This window comes from Suncus etruscus, chromosome 3, assembly GCF_024139225.1.
Source record: "Suncus etruscus isolate mSunEtr1 chromosome 3, mSunEtr1.pri.cur, whole genome shotgun sequence".
NCBI classification, from domain to species: Eukaryota; Metazoa; Chordata; class Mammalia; order Eulipotyphla; family Soricidae; genus Suncus; species Suncus etruscus.
In genome coordinates this window covers 65252699-65272535 of record NC_064850.1, presented here as the reverse complement: position 1 = coordinate 65272535, position 19837 = coordinate 65252699, and the positions used below count along the sequence as shown (strand labels likewise).

The 19837-nt window shown below is 43.2% G+C and overlaps 1 non-coding gene across 1 annotated transcript; it reads right to left on the bottom strand.

Annotated features, from left to right (window-relative positions):
• Positions 1 to 1169: 1169 nt before the first annotated feature.
• TRNAK-UUU (transfer RNA lysine (anticodon UUU)) lies at positions 1170 to 1242 on the bottom strand. The gene has a single exon. It is a non-coding gene; the product is annotated as a tRNA-Lys (tRNA).
• Positions 1243 to 19837: the final 18595 nt, after the last annotated feature.

Below are 19837 nucleotides of genomic sequence, written 5' to 3'. Positions count from 1 at the left end.
TATAGAAAAAAATCAAGACATTCTATCAGGAAAATATAAGGAAAAGAAGAACTGTATATTACAATTCTCTAAATTTTAAAGTTTGTTTTTGAAAAAAATTCACTATCAAATTTAGTCATAGAATTTGGGAACAATAAATATGGACTATTTTTAAAACTTAAAGAATATATCTTAAGTAAATGGATAAGGGGTCAGAATGATAGTACAGCTCTTGCCTTGCAACCGGTTTGATCCCCTACATCTCATATGGTCCCCCTTATCTATCAGCAGTGCATATCTATCCAGTACAGCGCCAGGAGCAATCCTTGAGCACCTCTGAGTGTGCCCCCCCACCAACACACACGCACACACACACACGTAATGAATAAGAAAAATGAAGAATTTGCTTTACTTAATTCTACTCTTTAATACTGTGATTTAGGGGTCAGAGTGATAGCACAGTGGTAGGGTGTAGGCCTTGCATGTGGCTAGCCCAGAAGAGACATAAGTTCAATCCCTGGTGTCCCATATGGCCCCCCAATCCAGGAGCGATTTCTGAGCATAGCCAGGAGTAACCCCTAAGATTCACCGGGTGTGGCCCAAAAACTACTACTAATAATAAAATTTGATTTAAACTAAATCTAAATTAGATCAAAGTTTTATAAACTCAAACCTTAGATCAAAATATTGGCTAACGTAGTTTGATTTAAACTAGAATCTACGTTTAGTGTATGAGAAACAATTCATTAGAATTATATTAAGAGAACTGATTATGCTCGTCAAAGCACTCCAGTAGAACATGGGACTTTTAATCTAAGGGTCGAGGGTTAAATCTCTGTTCAGGCGTTGGTGGCTTTTGCCTTCCCTCCCCCAATTACCGAAGCTCCCAAATAATCGATGGCCCCTTACGCTGAAGCTACCTGTATTTTAACTTGCATTCACTTATTGATTTCAGAACTAGACTGAAGAGGATCTCAGAGAGAAAGAAAAAAAAAAGGACTGTAAAATTGCTGAAGCCCTTAGCCAAAAATTGTGGTTCTGTTTTGTTCTTTTGTCTTTTTAAAAATAAGGTGCAATTATTTTTCAGGACGGCTTCTCAACGCTTAGACTGTGTTTTCAGATTGCTAATAATTGAGAGGGGGAAAAAAAAAAAACCACATCACAACCTAGTAAGCTAAACTAAAGAAGAGCGCCCGAACAGGGACTTGAACCCTGGACCCTCAGATTAAAAGTCTGATGCTCTACCGACTGAGCTATCCGGGCCCTCACGGCAAGCTGTGCGCGCTGCAACATCTTACATAAGAACGCGGAACCTGTGCTCGCAGCTCCTCCCGCTGTAGTTCGTGGAACTGCTGTGTGCTTGGAATTCGAGAAGGCTCTTCCGAACAGAAAAACGTTCTCAAGTTTCCAGAATTCCGACATTCTTGCACCCAGTGACCACTTGTAGCCAGTAGGCCTTTTCATTTGCAAATAAGAGAATGAAGCGCTGTTCTGTGTTTAATTTATGTATTTGGTTTTGGGGTCACACCCTGCAAAGCTCAGGGGTTGCTCCTGATTCTGCACTCAGAAATCGCTCCTGGCAGGCTCGGTCGGGGGACCATATGGGAGGCCGGGATTCGAACCATCGTCTGAGTGTTTAATTTACCATTTGGTGTCCAGGTCATGAAAGGTCAGTGACACTAACCTGGGGCAGACCTGGTCCCCCAAGCCAAGAGTGATTTCTGAGAGCGTAGCCAGGAGTAACCCCTGAGTGCTGCAGGGTGTGGCCCAAAAACCAAACAAACAAACAAAAGAATCTTTTAGGTTATTGCTTTCCTTTTTTTTTCTTTTTGGTTTTGGGCCACACCCTGCGGTGCAGCGCTCAGGGGCCACTCCTATCTCAGAAATATCCCCGGGGAGGTTCGGGGGACCATATAGGATGTCGGGATTCGAACCACCGTCCATTCTGCATGCAAGGCAGACGCCCTACCGCTGTGCTATCTCTCCGGCCCCTAGGTGTATTGCTTTCTCTCTCTCTTTTTTTTTTTTTTGGTTTTGGTTTTTGGGCCACACCCGGCTGTGTTCAGGGGTTACTCCTGGCTGTCTGCTCAGAAATAGCTCCTGGCAGGCATGGGGGACCATATGGGACGCCGGGATTCGAACCAATCACCTTGGGTCCTGGGTCGGCTGCTTGCAAGGCAAACACCGCTGTGCTTTCTCTCTGGCCCCGTATTCTTTCTCTTAATTTTATTCTCCACTACTTTAGGAATGAATGCGGTGGTTCAGCAATTCCACGGTGAGAAGTTTGTCCCTAAAGAAAGCATCAGGTGGGTTGAGAATCGACTGCTGGCCTCGTTCCGGCAGACCCAGGTTTGATCCTCAGCATCATCCGGTAAGGATGATACCAGAGCACTAATGGGAGCGCTTCCTGAGTGCAGAGACCCTGAGCACCGCCGGGTGCAAACTCTCCCCCCCCCCCCCCCAAATCGCCAACAAGCAAACCCCAAACAAACAGGTTTTTGGAAGGAGGGAGAGGGGATCTTTCTTTTCTTTTCTTTTTTTAAATTTAAACACATGGTTACAAGGTTGTTCATAATACACTTTCCCCCCCACAGATAAAGTTGTTCCTGATTGACAATCATACAGTCAGTGTGCAACCACCTTCACCAGTGTGCATTTTCCGCCACCAATGTCAAGTTTCCCTCTGACCCTCCCTCATGACCTTTTCCTTCCCACCCACCCTCTCCCACCTGCCTCTGGAACAGGCATTCTATCTCTCTTTATCTCTCACTCTCTCACTCTTCTCTCTCTTTCCTCTTCTTTCTCCTCCTCCTCCTCCTCTCATTTTCCTCCCTCCTTCTCTCTCTATCCCTCTCTCTCCTCTCCCTCTCTCCCTCCGTCTCTAACCCTCTCTATCCTCCTCTCCCTCTGTCTCTCTCCCCCTCTCTTTCTTTGTCACTGTGGTTTGCACTATTGTGGATGAAGGGGTGCCATGAATGCCACTTTATCCCTTTTTGACACCCAGTTGTTCAGAGTGATAGTTCCAACTATCATTGTCATAGTGGACCCTTCTCTAAGCTAAATGCATTCTCTGCTCTCTGTGGCAAGCTTCCTACCACGGACTGGTCCTCCTAATCCTCATCTCTAATTTTCATCTATAAACTCTCATTTTTAAATCCCTCAAACAGGGATTTAAAAAAATGTTTAAAAAGAGCAGGCTAGGGGCCAGAGAGATAGCATGGAGGTAAGGCATTTGCCTTTCACGCAGAAGGACGATGGTTCGAATCCCGGCATCCCATATGGTCCCCTATGCCTGCCAGGGGCGATTTCTGAGCATAGAGCCAGGAGTAACCCCTGAGTGCTGCCAGGTGTGACCCAAAAACCACACACACACACACACACACACACACACACACACACACACACACACACACGAGCAGGCTACTTGAAATGCTCCTCATGACTCTTTTACCGGAAAGACAGAAAACATATAAATGGGGGCCCAGAGAGATAGCACAGCGGTGTTTGCCTTGCAAGCAGCCGATCCAGGACCTAAGGTGGTTGGTTCAAATCCCGGTGTCCCATATGGTCCCCCATGCCTACCAGGAGCAATTTCTGAGCAGACAGCCAGGAGTAATAATCCCTGAGCACCGCCGGGTGTGGCCCAAAAACCAAAAAAAAACAAAACAACAACAACAACATATAAATGGGAAAGGGCTATATAATTTATGGATGGGGCCAAAACCATTGCACAGTGGGTAGGGCCTTTGCCGTGCACAGAGCTGACCAGGTTCGATCCCCAGAGTCTGCCAGGAGTGATTTCTGGGCTTAGAGTCAGGATTAACCCCTCAAAGCCCCCACAAAAACAAATAAATAAATTACTGGTCACCCTTATATGGAATGTTATGCAACAATTAATAATCACATTATGGAAGAATGAAATATGGTGGACATCACACAATGTTGTTAAGAAATATTTCAGGGGCCGGCGCGGTGGCGCTAGAGGTAAGGTGTCTGCCTTGCAAGCGCTAGCCAAGGATCAGGACCGCGGTTCAATCCCCATGCGTCCCATATGGTCCCCCCCAAGCCAGGGACAATTTCTGAGCTCTTAGCCAGGAGTAACCCCTGAGCATCAAAAGGGTGTGGCCTGAAAAAAAAAAGAAATATTTCAGATATTTTTATTTTGTAGCTCTGAATATGTATACACAGAAAAACTGAAAGTGTCAATGTTTCTGCACTGTGTGGGCTCTGGAGCTAGAGGTCTCTGGTTGAATCTTTACTACTTCTTGTGATTGAGAACCAGCTGCTTCTCCGTGTCAGTTAATAGGATGGTTCTGAGAATCAAAGAGAAAATATATGAACACAGGTACATTTTAAATACTGTGTCTGGCATAAGAACACAATGGCACGGGCACACTAGATAGATTCTGCTCTTTCCTTCTCTGACACTTATTCACCCTTTAAAAAAGGATTAGCAAGACTGAAGTGAAGGGAGATAAAGAGAATTGAGAAAGCTTAGGTTAATTTCTGGAAGAAAGAACAACTTCATTCTGGAAATAATGGATAACTACCAACAATTTGGCTCAATAATCATCCAGTTTCCCACTGCAAGGATTACACACTATATTTGGCCCACTCATATTACAGTGAGAACAATCATAAGGAAAACCATAAGAAGAATTTTCTATAATAACCACATCATCAGAGCTAGTTGTGCTCAGAGATCCTGGCAAAATGGTTTCTAAAACTGTGCAATTGCAATGTTGAGTCATCAAATTATTCTAACTCCTATTCCTTTTGTCAGAACCCTTTGTAGCTTTCTTATTACTCATTAAATTACACATGGACGTTGTCAGAGCAGCTTTCAAGATCCCAAAATCCTTCACAATCTACTGCTACTTGCTTTGCAAACCACACATACCAGCACCATTAAATAAAATACACTGCAGGCCAGGATTGGAGATAGCACAGCTGGTAGGGTGTAGAGTATTTTTGTATTTATTTTATGTATTGTTATTTATTCTATTTGTTCTTTGTCTGTCGTCCCACCTGAACTGTTCCAGATGGGGACGACTGAGTAAGAAATAAAGGAGCTTGAAGGGGAGGCTGTTGGACAGAGGCAGTTGGAGAGAGGGGGTTGGGGGGAAGGAGGGGAGGAAGGAGAGATAGAGAGGAAAATGGGAGAGAATTAGTGTCTTTTGGCCAAACCTTTTGTCCCCCAAAACCTCTTTGTCTGGATCATTCATTGCGGACAATTATTGCCAAGGTCTCCCCGATAAGTGGGGACGGAAGAATGGGAGGTGGTCTCTTAACTTGGGAGATATTTGGGGACCCTGAATATATCAGCAGGGGACTCAATTTCATGCCACAGTAGGGCACTTACCTTGCATGTGGCTGACTTGCATTTGATCCCAATCATCCCATATATAAGGTCCCCAAAGTCCTACTTGGAGAAATTCTGAGCATCGATTGGTGTGGCTCAAACCACCCTCCTCAAAAAAATATCTTTTGAGGGGATGCACCCATCTAACAGTACTACTCCCACTGCTTGTTTGCATCTGGTGGTGCTTAAGGAACTAAACGGTGACAGGGATTGAACCACATAAAAACTGGATTCAGGGGCTGGAGAGATAGCATGGAGTCAGGGCATTTGCCTTGCATGCAAAAGGATGGTGGTTTGAATCCCGGCGTGCTATATGGTTCCCCAAGCATACCAGGAGTGATTTCTGAGCTAGGAACCAGAAGTAGCCCCTGAGTGAAGCCGGGTGTGACCCAAAAACAAAAAAAAAAAAAAAAAGAAAGAAAGAAAGAAACCTATAAAACAAAACACTGGCTTTAGCCCTCCTTTCTGTGAGGCACACAGTTATGGAAACTACTGCTCTCTCCTGCCCAAATCCAGCTCCCTGTGAACAGATGTAGGGCAACATAAGGATTAAGAGAAGAAGACAGAAGTAATAGAAAAAGTATGAGGTCAGGGGGTTCCCAGTCTTGTGGACTGAGCATCCAACTGTCCTCCGAATGAGATATTTATTGTTTGGTATCAATCAACATGGGATGAAGGTGCAGATGCTGTTAACAAACAAAAGTACCAATCTATTCAAGCCTGACACATATCTGAAAAGGGGTGTATAAAGGGAAGAGGAAGTTAGGGCAAAGTCTCTGTGGATTGTCTTCCAGGAGAGATGGCAGACAAAAGAATGAATATAGGACCTTCATCAATAAAGCTGTTCTTCCGTGATGCCTGCATTCAGGTAATTCAAATTAAGTGTCCTTAAATCATCTCTTTCCATCACTCTTCATGGCCTATCAACTCTCTCACCAAACATTTATTTCCTGGGTGTCTTCATTCATATACAACATATTCCCCCTTTCTTATTTTTCATGGGCCTGTAGCCTCATGATGGTTGACTTCTCAATTGTGTTGTCTGTTTGGACTTTGAGGTGGCTCCTCCAGACTATTCACAACAGTGTAGATAAAAATCATTAGAGTAAGTAAAAAAAAGTTACTAGAATTATCATGACTAGGAAATTCTTTGCTAAATTAAGGACAGTGATATCCATCAGGCTTCCATCAGGTTTCTCTCACTGCCAGAGAGAACTTTTAGTTTATGAGAGAAAATATCAAATAGTTTATATCGCAAAAGCTGTATATCATGAGGAATATTTCTTTAAATAAGCTCATCCAGTGTGATCAGTGGTTACTCCTGGCTCTGTGCTCAGAAATCACTCCTAGTAGACTCGGGGACCATATGGGATGCCGGGAATTGAACCCAGGTCCATCTGGTCAGCCATGTGCAAGAAAATGGCCTACTGCTATGCTATCTCTCCAGCCCTAAGCAAAAAAATTTTAATTAGTTCCTAGAATGCAGTTTCATTATATTTTTGGGAGAATTATACAAAATTGTGTAAAGTTCCAGTCACAGTTTAGATATACTTTGGTTTCTAAGTTTTTTTCTTGTCCCATAGAAAAATTATGAGTTACTATAAATCTGCTACCTGAATAACAATTTTAGCATTAATTTCTTTGTTGCTGGTGCACAAAAATTAACATTTTTTTTTTTTTTTTTGGTTTTTGGGTCACACCTGGCAGTGCTCAGGGGTTATTCCTGGCTCCAGGCTCAGAAATTGCTCCTGGCAGGCACAGGGGACCATATGGGGCGCCGGGATTCGAACCAATGACCTCCTGCATGAAAGGCAAACGCCTTACCTCCATGCTATCTCTCCAGCCCCCAAAAAATTAACATTTTTGTGCCAATTCTCTACATAATGGACAGGTTGGACATCTTGGCGAAGGACAGTTCCAGCAAGAGCAGAGGTGGCAGTTAATGCTATTGTTAAGTCCAGAACTCAGGATCCGTCACCCAAAAGACCACCAGGGAGACAGGTAGTAATGTAAATGCAAGGGAGTTTATTCCAGCATGCTGGGGTCCAGCATCTCCTAAGAAATGAGGACCCCCTAGGGACTGGAGATAGCACAGAAGTTGGGCGTTTGCCTTGCACTCAACCCACCTAGTTCACAGGCATCCCATATAGTCCCCAGAGCCCACCAGGAGCTATTTCTGAGCGCAGTCAGGAGTAACCCCTGAGTGCAGCCAGGTATAACCCAAAAAACAGGGGAAAAATTGGGGGCCAGAGAGATAGCATGGAGGCAGGGTGTTTGCCTTGCATGCGGAAGGACAGTGTTTCGAATCCCGGCATCCCGATGGTCCCCTGAGTCTGCCAGGAGTGATTTCTGAGTGTAGAGCCGGGAGAGACCCAAAAACCAAAATAAATAAAATAAAGTGAGGATCTTGAGAATGGCTCACAAATCAAATTGAAAGGTTATCTAGGGCTCAGTTCAGAGGATTCCCACCTCTGGGTATTGATATTTTAAATGTATTGATCCTTAGTACAAGGTTGGGCTAGAATTGGTTGTAGTTCAAATGTAGCATTAGACAGACGGCTGGGGGGCTGTGCGCCCCCAGATCCAGGGTGTAGTGTCATCTGATTATCTGTCTATTGCTGCAGACCCAGGAGGTGCGGTTGTCTTCTGGCTGTCTGTAAGCTGTTGTTTAGCCTTATATGGATGTATTGCCTGGCATTTACCCCTAGTGTCTGGTTCCAGGAACTGGCTTCTGGGCCTAGTCTTTGTACCTTAAAACTAGAGCCTGTCCTGGCTGTACTTAGGCTCACAGCAAAGTCAGGTTTACAAAAGTTAACTTCCTAGGCAAACAGAGTACAGGAGCCAAACCAACCTCTAAAGATACACCATATTCTAACATCAACATTTAGGTTACAGTTAATTCAAAATCTTAGATCCTAACACTATTAGCTTCTTGATTCCCAAATATATTCCCATTGATATAAAACTTTTGAGATTTTTCTTCAGTATCTTATCTCACAAATTTTCCACTATATACATCGAGGGAGACTTCTGCCATGCCCTGGGAAGTTTCACTAGCATCCATATAGCTCCTTGGGCTTTAAGTAAGTAAAGGGAATCTTTAGTTTGAAATACTATGCTTGAATTCAAGCAAGTGAAGAATCTATAAGAGGCACAAACCAAAGTTCTTTTTTCTTTATCAACTATTACCTTTCCTATAAGATAACATAAGGTATTTTTACACAATTTTATATAAAATGTGTTTACTTTTTTTTTTTTTTTTAGTGAAACAAGTCACATTCACTTTCTCTGACTGGTTTAAGTTCACAACTCACAAAAAAATCTGGCTAGAAGGTATTTGTTAACAGGCCATTTAAAGGAGAGTCTAGTAACAACGGTAATGTTAAATTTTCCTTTGCAATAGTAATGAGGCTTGAGGCCAAATCTGACTTCCAAATTTGAAATAATGCTTCCTTTGGCTTTATTGATGATAAATCCAAAAGCGTAAATAATTTGAGGTACATTCAATTTCTTTCTTTTATTATTATTATTTTTTATTTTTTTTGTTTTTTTTGGGGGGGGCCACACCTGGCGGTGCTCAGGGATTACTCCTGGCTGTCTCCTCAGAAATAGCTCCTGGCAGGCACGGGGGACCATATGGGACACCGGGATTCGAACCACCTTTGGTCCTGGGTTGGCTGCTTGCAAGGCAAAAGCCGCTGTGCTATCTCTCCGGGCCCTTTTCTTTTCTTTTTTATTTTTTACATTCAATTTCTTTTTTTCTTTTTCTTTTTTCTTTTTTTTTGTTTTTGTTTTTGTTTTTGGATCACACCTGGCAGCGCTCAGGGGTTACTCCTGGCTCCACGCTCAGAAATTGCTCCTGGCAGGCTCGGGGAACCATATGGGATGCCGGGATTCGAACCAATGACCTTCTGCATGCAATGATCTGCATGAAAGGCAAACACCCTACCTCCATGCCATCTCTCTGGCCCCTTTTACTTTCAATTTCTATTTTATTTTGTTTATTTTTGGGTCACACCTGGCAGTGCTCAGGAGTTACTCCTGGCTCCCAGCTCGGAAATTGCTCCTGGCAGGCTCGGGGACCATATGGGATGCCAGGATTCAAACCAATGACCTTCTGCATGAAAGGCAAATGCCTTACCTTCATGCTATCTCCCCGGCCCCCTACTTTCAATTTCTAAATAATTTTATTTCCTGGGCTTCTACTGTCCCATGTATTGGTCATTCAAGCAATTTAATTAATTAATTAATTAATTAATTAATGACTAAGGTGGTATTTTCAGCTACCAGCATTAGCTCACCTGCCTAATTTACATTCAAAATGACAATCACTAGAAAAATCGTGTTTGGGGCCCAGAGAGATAGCACAGCGGTGTTTGCCTTGCAAGTAGCTGATCCAGGACCAAAGGTGGTTGCTTCGAATCCGGTGTTCCAGTTGGTCCCCCATGCCTGCCAGGAGCTATTTCTGAGCAGACAGCCAGGAGTAACCCCTGAGCACCACCAGGTGTGGCCCCCCCCCCCAAAAAAAAGAAAAATAGTGTTTGGTGTTTTACCGGTATTAGATCAATACTTTTAATATTTAATTTAGATCAATACTTTAACCTTCTCCTGGGTAAACATCTTCATTCATCTCCTGGTAAGCAATGATGCCTGATGGGTCTTTCCCATCACTTTTTTTTTTTTTAAATCAGGTCAGGTTGGTTGTTATCTTTTCCTGTAAAAATACAAGCATATCCTCTCCCCCAAACTTTTGTACATTATTTTTTCCATTCTCATCCTTAAACCAAATAGATTGATTGATCTGAATTTTATCACTAGCCTTTTGCCAGTGTTTTTCCATTGCAGACTTTCTTTTTTTGTCCTTGAAGGACAAACATTTAGAGTTAAAAAGGTCCCATATATTTGTTGCCTGAGATAATCCTACTCCCCCACCTTCTTTTTGTAATTGAGCTTTTAGTAAACTTCTACTATATAATTATATATAGGGATGCCGATAGTGTTTAATAGATCATTGTTGAAAATGCTTTAAATTTTGAGAAATAAATATAGGCCATTGTCTTTATACTTTTAGGGACACCCATAACTGCAAAAATAGGAATATAGAGTCTAAGATACATTTTGCTTGTTCCCAAGATAAAGGTTGGGCCCATAAAAAACCTTAAATATATTGCTGATCAACATATAAAAACATGCGGGGCTGCAGTGGTAGCACAGCGGTAGGGCTCCTGAGACAGGAGCAATTTCTGAGCACACCACCGGGGGTGGCCCCCTAAAACATATAAAAACATGGGTGACAACTATCCGCCAGAGATAATTAACATTAACATTTTCACCATGGAGGTTAACCCCAGAGGTGATGGGAGGGCAAACAATAGGAGCAAAAGTTGGGCAAAGAGCTACAATTTCTCTTGCTTGTGTTTTGGTTGCTGCAAATTGATGACAGAGACTTTTACTATTGATATTGGCTGAATTTATTCTCAGGTCTTTTGAACATTACCAATTAATAACTGGCATATATGGCAATTCCCTTAATAATTTTTGATGATATACCAGATGCTTTTGTAGCTCCTGAAGATGAAGTTTCTATATCTTGCACTACTTTATTTATTCAAATATCTCCATTCAAAATTTTCCTTGAATGTATTGGCTGTCAGAAATATATTTAGGGAGCTGGAGAGATAGCACAGTGGTAAGGCGTTGCCTTGCATGCAGCTGACCCAGGAGGGACCCAGTTCAATTCCTGACATTCCATATGGTCCCCAAGGCTGCCAGGGGAGATTTCTGAGTGGAGCGCCCCTGAGCGCTGCTGGGTGTGGCCCCAAAAAACAATAAATAAAATAAAAGATTAAAAAAAGATAATATAGAATAATATAACAATAATAATAATATATATAATGAGATGATAATATAGCATATTATATTATTATAATGAGCAATAATATTAATAATCACTAGTAACTCCTGAGCATTGCTGAGTAAGACCCCCTAAAATAAAACCAAAAAAATGTAGAAGTGAAATAGCTAATCTCTCTGTACTTTCTAGAGGAGGCTAAATACTGCTCCTCTTAGCTCTGTCAGCATATTCTGACTTCCACCAGCTGAGATCAGGTCTTATTTGCTTTGTATTTAATACACAGAAGGCATTTAGCAAATTTTTTAAAATTAAAAATATTCTTTTGGGGTTTTGGGCCATATCTGGCGGTGCTCAGGGATTGCTCTTGGTTCTGTGTTCAAGCATCCCTCCTGGCAATGCTTTTGGGGGAAACTACGTGGGGTGTTGGTATTGAACCAGGTCTGCCATTTGCCAGGCAAACTCCCTACCTTTGTATGATTAATCTAGGCTCTTCAGAAAATATATACTGATCTTTTTGTTTTGTTTTGCTTATGGTTTGAGGGCCACACCCGCAGCACTCAGGGTTTACTCCTGGCTCTACACTCAGAGATCATTCCTGGCAGGCTGGGGGGAACCATATGTGATGCCGAGGATTGAATCCTAGTTGGCTGCGTGCAAGGCAAACATCCTATCCGCGGTGCTATCGCTCTGGCTCCAATATTTGCTGATCTTAAACGGAACAGCATGGCAGAAACATTATTCCAAGAGTCTGTGAAACAGTGTTAAGGGATAAACTACCAAAGTACCATTTCCCTGCCGATTGAACCCAGGACCTCACACAAGCAAGGAGAGGGCTCCATAGAGATGCCCAATCCCTAAGGAGATTCTTCTGAAATGAAATAAAAGAAACTTTTTCCTGGGAATTAAAAAAAAAACAAAAAAAACCCAAAACCAAATCAAAGTAATTTTTCTAAGAAGGGAGGATAGCTGACAGTGGTTTGTCTAGAAAAGTCCCTTCTCATGTGTTTCAGAGGAGTTTGCTGATTTGAAGGTTTCTGGAAGTAGCTGTGAAAAAAAAAAATTCTTCAGTTTATTTGCATTCTGGATCTTCCTGCTTGCTGTGCACAAAGGTTAGACCAGAAATAGAGCAGTGAAACATGCAAATTTGGGAAGGTTCATTACTTCAATTTGCATGTGTCTATATCTAACTCTGATATCTATCTTGCATTAATTATTTTTGTGTGTGAGAAAAACAGGTTTATTCAGGGTCTAGCAATCTGAGAAGATGGAAGCACAGTTCCACAGAACCATCCAAAATTATCTGCATTTTTTACAAACACTTAAGTGGGAAGATGGTGCCCTGGGTGGCAAGGGAGTCTTGAAGCCATGACCAAAATAGCTGAAGATTCTGAGAGAAATTTTTCTGCTTGCGGTGTTAACAAAGAGGGTCAGAAGGGGACATGGAAGCTGTTTTCCAACAGCTGAATTTATCTCTAGTTTGAAAAGGGAAGCCTTCCTCTGTCTGCACAAGCGCAGGTCTCAAATCAATAGAAATTTCAAATGAATACATCAACAGATCTCAGTTCGGAAAATCCTCTCCAAGTGTAGACGTATCCTGAGATACAGGACGGATTCCTGGAGATCGTGCCATTTGCTTGTGTGATCCAAACATCTCCATCTCCTTTGGAGACAGGCGGTGGTGAGGGATTTGAGCCACACCTAGCAATGCAATTTACTCCTGGTTCTGCATTCAGGAATTATTCCTGGTGGTGCTGGGGAGGGGGGTATGTCAGCACCTCTTTTTAGTATTCTCCATACATTTTGCAGTTCTTTGTTTTATATACTGGTCTTTTCTCTCCCAATAACTGACACCAGAAATACTCTTTTCCTCTTTTAGGCCAGAAGGTAGTGTAAGTAAACATAGTGGAACAAGAGGAGTGATATTTTGCTGAAGGTTTAGATTTATGCTCTTGCGTTTCTTTAGTTTTATTTTATTTTTATTAATCTCCAAGCAAAAGTTAGGGAGCGAGTTCCCAAAATGTTCTCTCCCCCTAGGTCCTCCGACTCTCACTTCCAGCCCGGCCCTACTCTATGGTAAGAGCTCCCTTCGTAGTCTCTCTAGCTCTCCAGCTGCCCCATCTATGGTTTCCGGAAGCTCCGCCGGAACTTCCGGGGTGAGACCGGAAGTGACGTCCTCTTCCCTCGCCGTTTTAAGATGCCGCTCGGTCTTCTGGGTCTGTGACGGACGCCCGATTCCCCCACGGGCTAGGTTGGGGGGAGCGACCCAAGATGGAGCGATCGTGAAGGTGTGGCTTTGGGGGTGCAGCGTGGGTCGCGGGAGGGCTCGCGGGGGGATTCCGGGTGTCGCGGCGCTGGACGGTGGGGCCGGTAAGGGGGGGGAAGGCCGGAGACGGGCTCACACGAAGGCGGGAAGCGCGGGCGGAAGGACGGACGCGATGCAGCTTCGAGTGGAGAGTCAAAACGGTCGCGCTGTTCGACCTCGGGACGCCCTAGGTCCGGACCTCCTGGTTCCCAGGCCTGCTCCTGGAGCTCACGCGCATGCGCATTAAAAAAAAAAGTTGCGGGCCGGGGCCGGAGCGGTGGCGCAAGCGGTAAGGCGTCTGACTTGCACGTGCTTGCCCAGGACGGACCGCGGTTCGATCCCCCTGCGTCCCATATGGTCCCCCCAAGCCAGGAGCGATTTCTGAGCCTATGGCCAGGAGGAATCCCTGAGCGTTCACCGGGTGTGGCCCCCCAGAAAAAAAAAACAACAAAAAAGAAAAATAAAAAAGCTACGGGTTGGGTGGTGTTGCAGTGCCCCGCAGTTCTGCAAGGCCATAGAAGACGAGCATCGCTTGGCGTTGTCGTATCGTGAACCCGTTACGGAACCCTCCGTGGTCCCTCCCTGGTCCGCAGCTTTTGCAAGGCAAGCCCCTGTTCCTGCTCCGCCCTAGGAAGAAGATAATGTTTTCCCGCGTTTTGTGTTAAAAGGAAATTCGGGCAGAGCAGTTTTAATAGAGATCTTCATGGTTCTAAGGAATTGATAGGAGACTACACACTTGCTAACTGCAAGTTAGGTCTAGGAGATTTAGTTTTATCGGCCCAGTACCACTCCTTGGGGGGCATTTTGGTCTTCTTGCCAGGAATATTCCTAGTTTTTGCTCTGTTGTGAAAGTGGTGGAATTGGCTGCTCTTCCAATACACCTAAGAAAGAGTCCTTTTGAAAATAGAAAAACAGCAAACTATTCTTTCATTTATTTGAAGACAAATTGGTTTGAACTTTATGCACACATCCTAGGGTTTATTAGTTGTAGAGAATGCCCGAGAGAGGTAAAGCCTGTTTGTTAGTCATATTCATCTTGGGGTTTGCGGGTACATGTACTCCAGCTCTTGAAGGTAAATGCCCTTCCCACTGTGCTCTGGCCCATGATTGATTCTTTGAAATAATTGGATTACTTTTTGTTTTGTTTTGCTTTTTGGTCACACCCGGCAGTGCTCAGGGGTTACTCCTGGCTCTATGCTTAAAAATCGCTCATGGCAGGCTCAGGGGACCATGTGGGATGCTGGGATTCGAACCATTGTCCTACATGCAAGGCAAACAAACGCCTGACTCTCCATGCTATCTTTCGGGCCCCATACTTTCTAAGAGTAGTAGTCTTATTTCAAGATACTATAACTTTTTTCTCTTTTTTCCTTTTTTTTTTTTTTTGGTTTTTGGGTCACACCTGGAAGCTCTTAGGGGTTATTCCTGGCTGTCTGCTTAGAAATTGCTCCTAGCAGGCTCGGGGGACCATATGGGATGCAGGGATTCGAACCACTGTCCTTCTGCTTGGAAGGCAAACGCTTTACCTCCATGCTATTTCTCCGGCACCAGAGTCTTATTTCAAGATACTATAACTTTTCTTTTTTTCTTTTTTCTTTTTGAACCACCCGGCGACACTCAGGTGGTTACTTTAGGCTCTGCCCTTAGAAATCACTCCTGGCAGGCTTGGGGGACCATATGGGTGCCAGGGATCGAACCCTGGGTTGGCTGCGTGCAAAGTGAGCGCTCTCCCCACTGTGCTATTGTTCCGGCCCAAGATGCTATAATATTTTGGAGGGATCACACCCAGCAAAGATCAGGTATTTACTCCTGGTTCTGTGATCAGAAATCACTCCTCCAGGGCGCCCTCCTTTAAAAAACGGGGCGGGGGCAGGGAACTAGTACAGCAGTAGGGCTTTTGCCTTGCAAGCAGCTGACCCAGGACCAAAGGTGGTTCGAATCCTGGCATCCCATATGATACCCCAAGCCTGCCAGGAGCGATTTCTGAGCACAGAGCCAGGAATAATCTTTGAGCACAGTCGGGTGTGGCCCAAAAACAAAATACAAAACAAAAACTTCTTGAAGGTTGGAAGTGGGGGGCACACACCATATGGAATGCTGGGGATCTAGCCTTGATCAGTCATATTCAAGGCAAACACCACACACTACTATCGCTCTGCCCCCCCCCCCCCCCCAGGTACTATAATTTTTGAGATTTTTTTGCTATATAATGTGCATAGACAATTTAATTTTTTTTCTATTTCTCCATTGTTTTATAGAAGTATTTTATTTTACTTTAGATTTTGGCCACATCTTGCTATGCTTGGGGATTCCAATGTTGCCAGGGATCAAACTTCAGTGCTCCTGGATCTGTGTTTAGGATCATTCCTAGTGGTGCTCAGGGAATCATATGGGCTGCCAGGGATGAAACCCGTTAGGAATCAAACTTGGGTTTGCTGTGTAGAAGGCAAACACCCTACCTACCCATTGAACTAGCATTTCTGTATTCTCTCTTTGGCCACTGAAATGTAGTTTTAAAATGGGGTTAAAATCCAACTAGGGAGGTAGGCCAAGGGTATATCTGGAAGCTTAGGGTTTGTTCCCTGGTATCATGTGGCCTTCTTAATATCTGGAGATACAGCCCTGGTTATCCTTGTGCCACTAGGGAAGTCCTGTCCATTCCCCATCCTCCAAAACAAAAACTATTAAAATATTTCAAGCTTTTTAGTTGATCACAATACAACTTGAAAAATGAGATATAGTATTAGGGCTACAGAAATTTTATTTCTTAATTTTTATTTATTTATTTTTTTTAATTTGGGCCACATTCAGCGGTGTTCAGGGATACTTCTGATTTAGTGCTCAGGATAACTCCTGTGCACTCGGTACGATATGGGATGCAGGGGATTGAGCCCAGGTTGGCCCCTTGCAAGGTAAAGTACCCTCCCTGCTCTGTTATCTCTCAGGCCCTAGGAATTTAATTTTATTTTTTACAGTGTTGGATATCCTGCCCAGTTCTCATACATACAAGCCATATGGTTGAATCACATCCCCAGCCCAGGAATGAATTTACTTGAGTGAAATAAAAATCCCTAAAGTTGGGCTAGAGCAATAGCACAGTGGCAAGGCTTTTGCCTTGCATGTAGCTGACCCAGGGTGGACCCGGGTTTGATTCCTGGCATCCCTTACTGTCCCCCAAGCCTGCCAGGAGTGATTTCTGAGTGCAGAGCCAGAAGTAACCCAAGTGTGCTGGGTGTGGCTCCAACCCCCCCAAAATCCTTAAATTATATATATTTTTTTGTTAGAATAAGCTAAACTGATAAAGACTTTCAAGGTTTCCATTTTGAAATTCTAAGATTTGTTAATATTGGAGAGAAAATGAAAAACAAATTAGAATGATGATTTGTGGGGTAAGCAGAGGAATGTTATGGAATAAATTATGTTTAAATATGATTGTCTTCAGTTTGTGTTTTTGCATTGCTAAAAACAAGAATAAAGTGGGCCATGTATAATATAGTGACTGTCTTGAAGGATGGGTTTATGATTAATTTTACTTGTAAGTGGGAGCTTCAGAACTGTTGGCTACATTTTGAATATATTAGTAGAGAAATCTTCAGAAATTGTGTAATGGATAGATAATGGAATACGAGAGAAAAAAAGAACCTAGATTGGCTCAGGGTCATGAATTCAAGCAACTGAAAGATAGAGTTGCCATTTGCTGGTAGGGAATGTTACAGAATTTAGCAGATTTGGGGAGGTCAAATTTTTTGTTTTTTTAATTAAAAAAAATGCAGGGGGCTGGAGAGATAGCATGGAGGTAAGGCGTTTGCCTTGCACGCAGAAGGATGGTGGTTCAAATCCCAGCATCCCATATGGTCCCCTGAGCCTGCCAGGAGCAGTTTCTGAGCATAGAGCCAGGAGTAACCCCTGAGAGCAGTCGGGTGTGACCCAGTCCCCCCCCCAATGCAGCACAAACACATTTTCTCAACACTGCATTTTAGGAATAAAAAATATACACCCAAAAATGGCCATTGAATATTGTTAAAGCTTTTTGGTTTTTCAAAGCTCACATATTATGTATTTTTAAGTCTTATTTGTGTGTTTTTAAATCCTAGGCTGCAAAGGCATGATGCATTTCATTGCTTGGCTATAGATTTAGCTATAGCTATCAGATTAAAAAAAAAGATTTTCTTTTTTTTGAAAAATGTGAAAAATGCAAATCCAGTGTAGTAAGGGAAACATAGGGTTTGGGAGGAAGCTATTAATTTCACTTATTGTTCCTTTTTCTTTTTTTTTTGGTTTTTGGGCCACACCCTTTGGTCCTGGATCGGCTGCTTGCGCTCTCTCTCCGGGCCCTCACTTATTGTTCTTATTGTTCTCACTTATTGTACTTGAAAAAGACGTGACGATAACTCAGTCAAGTTTATTTAAATTTTTATTTTTATTTATTTATTTATTTATTTTCTTTTTTTTGGGCCACACCAGCGTTGCTCAGGGTTTACTCCTGGCTGTCTGCTCAGAAATAGCTCCTGTCAGGCACGGGGGAACCATATGGGACACCAGGATTCGAACCAATCACCTTTGGTCCTGGATTGGCTGCTTGCAAGGCAAACACTACTGTGCTATCTCTCTGGGCCCAATTTTATTTTTCTTTATAGCTTTTTTCCCCCTTTGCTGTTCCAGCGGAGCCCAGGGATCACTTTTAACTGGACTCAGGACCAAGTGGGTTGCCAGAGATCTAAGTCAGCTGGGGTGCACGACAAGTGCCCTACTTTTTTCTTTTTCTCCCAAGGAGAAAAGGTAGATAGTTAAAATTCCAGTTCATGCTGGTCTTCCTTGGTGATCTACTATTTATCTTCTTGTCCTAATTTTTTGGGGGGGGGGGTAGAAGGTGTGCACATTTAGTGAAGCTCAGGGCAAATTCCTGGCTTAACCCACCCTACTTAATCCTCTCAGAGGTTCATATTTGGTGCTGATCATACCTGGATCTACCCTGTGCAAGGAAAAGTATCTGACTTACCATTTGTTTCTCTGGTAACTGTTGTAGCTTCTTAAAATTCTGAGTTATTTAACTGAATGTGGGGGTAGTAAAAATTCTTAAAGATGTATTTTAAAGGGGCCAGAGAAGTGGCGCTGGGCATAAGGTGTCTGCCTTGTGCCAGCTAGCCTAGGACGGATCGCAGTTATCATGATCCCCAGTGTCGCTCCGCAAGCCAGGAGTGATTTCTGAGCACATAGTCAGGAGTAACCACTGAGCGTCACCGGGTATGGCCCAAACAACCAAAAAAAAAAGTATATTTTAAAGTATATGATTTTGATTTATAAATGTATTTTATATACTTAGCTACATGCCATGGGATCATGTAAAAACATTTTGGTCAAAAAAAGGGATCACAGGGAGGAAAAGTTTGATGAATGCTGACCTGTACAATTGGTTGAAACTGGTTTGTAAAGGCATATTTGGTTTATTCTTTGGAGTCAAAAGCTGTTCTAATACTCATCCAACAGCGCTCAAGGGTTACTCCTGGCTCTACCCTTAGAAATCGTTCCTGGCAGGCTCCGGGGACCATATGGGATGCTGGGATTCAAACCACTGTCCTGCATGCAAGGCAAATACCTTACCTCCAAGCTATCTCTCCGGCCCGTGTTCAATTACTCGATTTATTTTCTTGGTCTTACCAAGCATGACATGTCTCAGCATGTTGCAAAGGTTTCTTTGATAAACTTTTGGAATTTTTGATTTTGTGAATTCCCCCAGTTCTGCAACTGTTTTCAGGGGGTTCTAGTGAATATTCTCTCCTGGGGTAATACAAAGGAGTGGTTCACATACTTTTATTTGTTTGTTTTCGGGCCACACCCGTTTGATGCTCAGGGGTTACTCCTGGCTAAGCCCTCAGAAATTGCCCCTGGCTTGGGGGACCATATGGAATGCCGGGGGATCTAACCGCGGTCCGTCCTAAGCTAGCTAGCGCTTGCAAGGCAGACACCTTCCCTCTAGCGCCACCTCGCCGGCCCCTGGTTCACATACTTTGAGGAGGTCATTGTAAATTTGACTTTCCTTGGAAACCGGTTACTCATTCATTATCTTTTTTTGTGTGGAGTCTGGAACTTGCCCGAACATGTATATCTTTCAGGTTTCACCTGAAAGAAGCATAAATAGTTGTACCTCTTTGTGTGTGCTTCGGTTTTTGCAGGATTAAAACTGGAAAGTGATCAGGACTGGGTATATATTACATTTTTGTAAAATGCTATAGTAGTTTTTTTTTTTTTTACGTTTGGCTGCTTTATTTGATAAAAAGAGACAATTTTTTGTTTTAGAAACTATATGTACATATTTTTTTCATTTCCAGATTTATTAGCA